At 35.7% G+C, this 9197-nt stretch overlaps 1 non-coding gene across 1 annotated transcript; it reads right to left on the reverse strand.

Moving 5' to 3' along the window:
* Positions 1–8589: 8589 nt before the first annotated feature.
* LOC148547414 (small nucleolar RNA R71) lies at positions 8590–8697 on the reverse strand. Its single transcript, XR_015898002.1, has one exon. It is a non-coding gene; the product is annotated as a small nucleolar RNA R71 (small nucleolar RNA).
* Between the last annotated feature and the right edge of the window lie 500 nt (positions 8698–9197).

Consider the following 9197-nt stretch of genomic DNA (forward strand, 5'->3'; position numbering starts at 1 on the left):
ATTGAATAAAGGCAAGTAAATACTTTGGAAAAAATATGGAGAAGATAGTTAAGGCTTCAGAGTTATCTATTTTCCGGATTGACTTTTCTTATTAACTATTTTAATCATGCAAGATTTAATTCATGGCAAACTACATGTGACTAGACCCTAATTCCTTAGACCTTCCTAGTCTCCTCTAAAATTCATCAACAGCCAATTCTTTAGTCAATTAATTCCAATTAGAGGGTGATGATCAAATTCCAGTTTATATGCCACAAAAACTCTAATTACCCAAAAATAAAAGAATTATATGTCACGTATCCTATTAAATCCAGATAATTAAAATTTAGGAGAATTTGTTTTCAAGCTGTTGTTCAAGTAAAGAGCTTTTCCAAGTTATACAAGAACTCAAATAGAAAGAGGGTCATACTTCCGTTCCACCCATATTCATAAAATAAAGAACGAAAACAATTCTTAAATATAAATCAAGATATGAATTAAAATAGGAAAACAATAAAATCAATCCATACAATAGATAGAGCTCCTAACCTTAATAATGGAGGTTTAGTTGCTCATGGAAAAGAGAAAATAAGGATTCAGGTAAAATGTACTGAGTTCCAATATGATGGATCTGAATCCACTAGGGAAGGAAAGTTTCTCCCTTTTATAACTAATCCTAATTAATTTTAAATCTATCTTTAAAACTAAAATAATATCTTTTCCTATTTTTAAAATTTGAATTTAAATTAGAATTAATTATAGCAATCAGCAAATCTTCAATTGATGGATGGGGACCACTTGGCTTCACTAGGATCCACGCCTAACTTGGGCTTGGCAGCATGAATTGGAGTTTAGTTGAGTGAAGCTGCGCCTAACTTGGGCTTTAGTGCGCCTAACTTGAAGTGGGCAGGACCAATCTCGCGTATTGTTGTTGTGTCTTGCGCCTAACTTGAGAAATCTCAAGTTAGGCGCAGCCTTGGTAGCGAGTTCGGAGAAGAAGCATGGACTATTATATATCGTTGGAAAGCTCTGGAAGTTAGCTTTCCAACGCCACTGAAATCACGTACATTGGACCTCTATAACTCGAGTTATTTAGGTTTGAGTGCAGAGAGGTCAGGGTTGACAGCATCATTCGCCTTCATCTCTTCTTCTACAGAAACTCCATCAAATCCAGCTGAATGCTACCTAAAATAAACAGAATTGCACAAGATTCAAAGTAGCATCTATATTGGCTAAAAGATAATTAATTCTTTATTAAACTCAATAATTTAGATGCAAATTCACTAAGAAAAGATAGGAAAGATGCTCACGTATCACAACACCAAACATGAACTGTTGCTTGTCCTCAAGAAACCAAAACTAATATAACCTTAGGATGTGAATTTGCATGAGAATGAGAGTTTGATTAAGCTCATGTCTCTTCTTATAGTTAGGTTTACAACTGCAATCCTGAATAGTTTTGGCATCTCACTTTATCTTTTGAAGTTCGGAATGATTGGCATCCATAGGAACTCAGAATTCAGATAGTGTTATTGATTCTCCTAGTTCAGTATGTTGATTCTTGAACACAGCTACTTTATGAGTCTTGGCCGTGACCCTAAGCATTTTGTTTTCCAGTATTACCACCGGATACATAAATGCCACAGACACATAACTGGGTGAACCTTTTCAGATTGTGACTCAGCTTTGCTAGAGTCCCCAGTTAGAGGTACCCAAAGTTCTTAAGCACACTCTTTTTGCTTTGGACCACGACTTTAACCCTTCAGTCTCAAGCTTTTCACTTGACACCTTCACGCCACAAGCACATGGTTAAGGATAGCTTGATTGAGCCGCTTAGGCCAGGATTTTATTCCTTTGGGCCCTCCTATCCATTAATGCTCAAAGCCTTGGATCCTTTTTACCCTTTTCCTTTTAGTTTAAAGGGTTATTGGCTTTTTCTGCTTGCTTTTTCTCTCTCTTTTCTTTTTCCGCAAGCTTTGTGTTTTCACTACTTTTTCTTGCTTCAAGAATCAAATTTTTTTTTCAGATTATCAATAACATTTCTCTTTTTTCATCATTCTTTCAAGAGCCAACAATTTTAACATTCATAAATTTCACTATCAAAAGATATGCACTGTTTATGTCATGCATTCCGAGTCACATAAAATACCACCACATTTGAATAAATGAGACTACTCTAAAAATTAAACTCAAATTCTCATGCACTACATCTGTTCTTCTTTCTTTTTGATTTCAAGCTCAGTGGGCAATACATGAGGCATCTTTCAGAATTAAAGCAATTAAGAGAAAACTACACTAGACCTAGGATTTTAACTAATAAAGGATCATGCAACAAATAAAGCAAAATAGCAGGAAACCGGAACATATCATAGTAAAAGCGGGGAAGAATATAGAATGAAAGGAACTCAACCACCTTAGTTATCCTCACGGTCGTTTTATTCTTCAGGTTGTGTTCCTCCGTGAAGATGATTCGCTTCCCTTTAGTGCTATAAAATAAAAAGAAAACCCATAAGTAAAGCGTCAATACCAAACTTAAAAGTTTGCTTATCCTCAAACAAAGAAGAATTGAAAACAGAGAGGGACATAAAAAGACATACAGAAGAGTAAAAATAAATATTAATCTAAAAAAAAACCAAAAATAAAAAAGACAAAAAAGATAAAAATTAAAATTTTTTTTACTTTTTTATTTTTTTTGTTTTTTTATATATATAATTATTTATTTATTGTATTTATTTTTATATATATAAAATGGTGGGGGGAGGGGGAAAAAGAGTATATATATATTATTTTATTATATGTGTGTGTTAGAAGGGGGGGGGGGAGTTATATATATATAGGGGGGTTACGTGTATCAGTGTATGGGAAGGGAAGGATATGAATGAGGGGGTAGGTGGGGTGGTCATGGGAATTGGGGAGGGAGTTGGTCACGAAAATTGGAAGGGATGGGTGCAGGGGTTACGAGCAGAAGGAAAGAGAATGGACATGGGTTGCTCTTCTTTTTTTTTTTTTTTAACTCTCCCACGTTAATTGAAGATAGACAAAAAATTTTTTAAGTGTTCGATTCCTGTTTTAAATTAGCTGCATGATCAAAATACACGTAAAATGAAAGAAAAACAGTAAATAAAAGTCAAGTAAATAAAAAAATCACTACTAATAAAAATAAAACAAAATAGAGTTAAGAATGAAAAGGAATGATCATATCACAGTGGGTTGTCTCCCACCTAACACTTTTAGTTAAAGTCCTTAAGTTGGACATGTGATGAGTTCTTTGTCATGGTGGCTTGTGCTTGTACTGATCCAGGAATCTCCATCAATGTTTGTAAAACCAATGGCCACTGGGATTCCAAACTAGGCGCATAACGCCTTAGAGCAAGTTGAAACAAGTGACAAGGCCCCATGAGTGTTGATTGTGGGAATGAATTCCTGGGTCCCAAACCTTACTTTTATACTCGTCTCCTTGTGGATCACCATTGTTCCCACCGGGTGACAAGCGATCTGAATTCTCACAGAGACATCCAAACAACCTTCTAGACCCATTCAATTGAGCTCTACACCAATCCTTGCACTTCAATTTGGAGCATGCAACCATATTGACCCTTGCTTGACAACTCTTACCACTAACCATCTTCCTCTTACTCTTAATGTCACAAAGAGCTCTAAGTTGACCATCCGTCTCCAGTAGCCCATATTCAAGTGGGAACGTAAAGGTTAAGGATAGGAATTTTACCCACTTGAATGTTGTATTGGATGGTGATGGCTTTGGGAGAGGTCTTGCAAGCTCCACTCCCTTGAGTTCTTCTTTGAATTCTTCCACTTTTTTGCAAGCTTCCTCAATTTCAACATCTTCCTCTTGGTAGCTGTCTTCTAATTCAATATCTTCTTCATTCACTACTAGAAAACTAATTATTACAGATGGATATTTCCGACGGATTTTATCCCACTGAAATACAGACGAAATTTCAGAAGAATTTTTTGTCGGAAAACAAAAAAAATGAATTAGCATAAATTACAGACGGAAGAGAAAATCCGTCTATAATTCTGTCAGAAAAATTAATTTTTTTCGTGAAAAATAGTTACAGACGGAAAATCCGTCTGTAATTCAATAGACAAAAATACTATATTTTATTAAATTATTACAGACGAAAAATCTGTCTATAATTTAAAATTTTCCGCCGAAAAAAATCTTATACCTAATCTACCCCGTCTCTCTCTCTCTCGAGCTCCCTTCACAAATAACTCTAACCTAATCTACCCCCTCTCTCTCTCGACTCAATTTACAAAGCACTCCATGAAGATGAACACCGTCTTCATTGTGCCTCAGGAAGACGATTAACCTAGCTAACTGATGAGCGGATAATTTATACGCTTTTTGGCATTGTTTTTAGTATGTTTTTAGTAGAATCTAGTCACTTTTAGGGATGTTTTCATTAGTTTTTATGTTAAATTCACATTTCTGGACTTTACTATGAGTTTGTGTATTTTTCTGTGAATTCAGGTATTTTCTGGCTGAAATTGAGGGACTTGAGCAAAAATCAGATTCAGAGGTTGAAGAAGGACTGCTGATGCTGTTGGATTCTGACCTCCCTACACTCAAAGTGGATTTTATGGAGTTATAGAACTCGAAATGGCGCGCTTTCAATTGCTTTGGAAAGTAGACATCTAGGGCTTTCCAGAAATATATAATAGTCCATACTTTGGCCAAGTTTAGATGACGCAAACTGGCGTTCAACGCCAGCTCTCTGCCCAAATCTGGCGTCCAGCGCCAGAAAAGGATCCAAAACCAGAGTTGAACGTCCAAACTGGCACAAAAACTGGCGTTCAACTCCAAGAAGGACCTCTGCACGTGCAACACTCAAGCTCAGCCCAAGCACACACCAAGTGGGCCCCGGAAGGGGATTTATGCATCAATTACTTACTTCTGTAAACCCTAGTAGCTAGTTTATTATAAATAGGACATTTCACTATTGTATTTGACATCTTTGGATTATCTTTTGATCCTTTGATCATCTTTGGATGCCTGGTTCTTAGATCAGAGGGGCTGGCCATTCGGCCATGCCTGGACCTTTCACTTATGTATTTTTAACGGTAGAGTTTCTACACTTCATAGATTAAGGTGTGGAGCTCTGCTGTTCCTCAAAGATTAATGCAAAGTACTACTGTTTTCTATTCAATTCATCTTGTTTCGCTTCTAAGATATTCATTCGCACTTCAACCTGAATGTGATGAACGTGACAATCATCATCATTCCCTATGAACGCGTGCTTGACAACCACTTCCGTTCTACCTTAGATTAAATGAGTATCTCTTAGATCTCTTAATCGAAATCTTCGTGGTGTAAGCTAGAATGATGGCGGCATTCAAGAGAATCCGGAAGGTCTAAAACTTGTCTGTGGTATTCCGAGTAGGATTCAATGAATGAATGACTGTGACGAGCTCCAAACTCGCGATTGCTGGGCGTAGTGACAGACGCAAAAGGATAGTAAATCCTATTCCAGCATGATCGAGAACCGACAGATGAATAGCCGTGCCGTGACAGGGTGCATTGACCATTTTCACTGAGAGGATAAGATGAAGCCATTGACAAGGGTGATGCCTCCAGACGATTAGCCGTGCCGTGACAGGGCATTTGGATCATTTTCCCGAGAGAAGACCGAAAGTAGCCATTGACAATGGTGATGTATCACATAAAGCCAGCCATGGAAAGGAGTAAGACTGATTGGATGAAGATAGCAGAAAAGCAGAGGTTCAGAGGAACGAAAGCATCTCTATTCGCTTATTTGAAATTCTCACCAATGATTTACATAAGTATTTCTATCCCTGTTTTATTAATTGTTTTCGAAAACACCATTATCAATTTATATCTGCCTGACTGAGATTTACAAGGTGACCATAGCTTGCTTCATACCAACAATCTCCGTGGGATTCGACCCTTACTCACGTAAGGTATTACTTGGACGACCCAGTGCACTTGCTGGTTAGTTGTGCGAAGTTGTGAACCATGGTATTGGCATCATGTTTTTGGCGCCATTACCAGGGAAAGAAAGAGCGATGAATTTTACATAATTAAAGTGTAATCACAATTTCTGCGCACCAAGTTTTTGGCGCCGTTGCCGGGGATTGTTCGAGTTTTCGGCAAGCTTTTGGTCCGGTAACATCAGTGCCAAGTTTGATCCGGCAACAACACCAAGTTTTTGGCGCCGTTGCCGGGGATTGTTCGAGTTTGGACAACTGACGGTTCATCTTGTTGCTCAGATTAGGTAATTTTCTTTTTGTTTTAATTTCAAAAATTTTTCAAAAATCTTTCAAAATTTTCTCCTTTGTTTTCGAAAAAAAAATTGTTTTCAAAAATATATTTTTCTTCAGAATTTTTAAGAATGAATTCTAGTGTTTCATGAAGCATGCTAAGCCTGGCTGGCTGTAAAGCCATGTCTAAATTCATTTGGACTGAGGCTTGCAATTTGTTATCAAGAGTAAGCTAGTTGTTGTTAATCCACTTGCTGCTGTTCCTGATTTACATGCTGAAGCTTGGCTGGCCATTGGCCATGTCTAGTGTTTTGGACCGGAGCTTTCATTGAAAGCTTGGCTGGCTAGTGAGCCATGTCTAATTCCTGGACTGAAGCTTTAGACTAAGAATGCAAGATTCCTGGAATTCATATTAAAAATTTTGGAATCCTTATTTTTCTTTTTCATAATAATTTTCGAAAAAAAAAATACAAAAAAATTAGAAAATCATAAAAATCAAAAATATTTTTTGTGTTTCTTGTTTTAGTCTTGAGTCATATCATAAGTTTGGTGTCACTTGCATATGCATCTTACATTTTTAGAAAATTCATGCATTCATAGTGTTCTTCATGATCTTCAAGTTGTTCTTGGTAAGTCTTCTTGTTTGATCTTGATGATTTCATGTTTTGTGTCTTTTCTTGTTTTTCATATGCATTCTTGAATTCTTAATGTCTAAGCATTAAAGAATTCTAAGTTTGGTGTCTTGCATGTTTTCTTTGCATTAAAAATTTTTTCAAAAATATGTTCTTAATGTTCATCTTGACATTCATAGCATTCTTGCATGCATCACATGTTTTGATCTAAAATTCTCATGCATTGCATCATTTTTCTTGTTTTTCTCTCTCATCATAAAAATTCAAAAATAAAAAAAAATATCTTTCCCTTTCTCTCTCATCAAATTCGAAAATTTGGATTGACTTTTTCAAAAATTTTTAGAATCAAGTTGTTTCTTATGAGTCAAATCAAATTTTCAATTTGAAATTCTTATCTTTTTCAAAAATCAAATCTTTTTCAAATTTCTTAGTTATTTTTGAAAATTCCAAAAATATTTTTCAAAAATCTTTTTCTTATTTTTACATCAAATTTTCGAAAATAACAATAACAATTAATGTTTTGATTCAAAAATTTCAAGTTTGTTACTTACTTGTTAAGAAAGATTCAAACTTTGAGTTCTAGAATCATATCTTGTGATTTCTTATGAATCAAGTCATTAATTGTGATTTTAAAAATCAAATCTTTTTCAAAAACTAATTTCTATCATATCTTTTCAAAAATATCTTCTCATCTTATTTTTTTCAAAAATCTAATTTCAAAATATCTTTTCCAACTTCCTAACTTCTTATCTTTTCAAAATTTGTTTCAACTAACTAACTAACTTTTTGTTTGTTTCTTAACTTTTTCAAAACTATCTAACTAACTCTCTCTCTCTCTAATTTTCGAAAATATCTTCCCTCTTTTTCAAAAATTTCTTTTTTATTAACTAATTATTTTTATTTTTGATTTTAAAATTTTTTCGAAAAAATACTAACCTTTTTCAAAAACTATTTTCGAAAATCACTAACTCTTTTTCAAAAATTATTTTCGAAAATTCTTCCTCTCCCATCTTATTCTATTTATTTATTCATTTACTAACATCTCATCTCACATCTCTGCCCTCCTCACAGTTGTGTTTCTTTCTTTACATCACATTCTTTGTCTCCCTCTTTTCTCCCACTCACAAAGGGATCCCTATACTGTGGTATAAAGGATCCATATTATTATTATTATATTTTTCTGTGCCTTCTTCTTTGTCATATGAGCAGGAGCAAGGACAAGAATATTCTTGTTGAAGCAGATCCAGAACCTGAAAGGACTCTGAAGAGAAAACTAAGAGAAGCTAAATTACAACAATCCAGAGATAACCTTTCAGAAATTTTCGAACAGGAAGAGGAGATGGCAGCCGAAAATAATAATAATGCAAGGAGAATGCTTGGTGACTTTACTGCACCAAATTCCAATTTACATGGAAGAAGCATCTCCATTCCTACCATTGGAGCAAACAATTTTGAGCTGAAACCTCAATTAGTTTCTCTGATGCAGCAGAACTGCAAGTTTCATGGACTTCCATCTGAAGATCCTTTTCAGTTCTTAACTGAATTCTTGCAGATCTGTGATACTGTTAAGACTAATGGAGTAGATCCTGAAGTCTACAGGCTCATGCTTTTCCCATTTGCTGTAAGAGACAGAGCTAGAATATGGTTGGACTCTCAATCTAAAGATAGCCTGAACTCTTGGGATAAGCTGGTCATGGCTTTCTTAGCCAAGTTCTTTCCTCCTCAAAAGCTGAGCAAGCTTAGAGTGGATGTTCAAACCTTCAAACAAAAAGATGGTGAATCCCTCTATGAAGCTTGGGAAAGATACAAACAGCTGACCAAAAAGTGTCCTTCTGACATGCTTTCAGAATGGACCATCCTGGATATATTCTATGATGGTTTATCTGAGCTATCAAAGATGTCACTGGACACTTCTGCAGGTGGATCCATTCACCTAAAGAAAACGCCTGCAGAAGCTCAAGAACTCATTGACATGGTTGCTAATAACCAGTTCATGTACACTTCTGAGAGGAATCCTATGAGTAATGGGACGCCTATGAAGAAGGGAGTTCTTGAGGTTGATACTCTGAATGCCATATTGGCTCAGAATAAAATATTGACTCAGCAAGTCAATATGATCTCTCAGAGTCTGAATGGAATGCAAGCTGCATCCAACAGTACTCAAGAGGCTTCTTATGAAGAAGAAGCTTATGATCCTGAGAACCCTGCAATAGCAGAAGTAAATTACTTAGGTGAACCTTATGGAAACACCTATAACTCATCATGGAGAAATCACCCAAATTTCTCATGGAAGGATCAAAAGCCTCAACAAGGCTTTAATAATGGTGGAAGAAACAGGTTTAA

The sequence above is a fragment of the Arachis ipaensis genome, chromosome B8 (genome assembly GCF_059453495.1).
Source record: "Arachis ipaensis isolate K30076 ecotype BB chromosome B8, ASM5945349v1, whole genome shotgun sequence".
NCBI classification, from domain to species: Eukaryota; Viridiplantae; Streptophyta; class Magnoliopsida; order Fabales; family Fabaceae; genus Arachis; species Arachis ipaensis.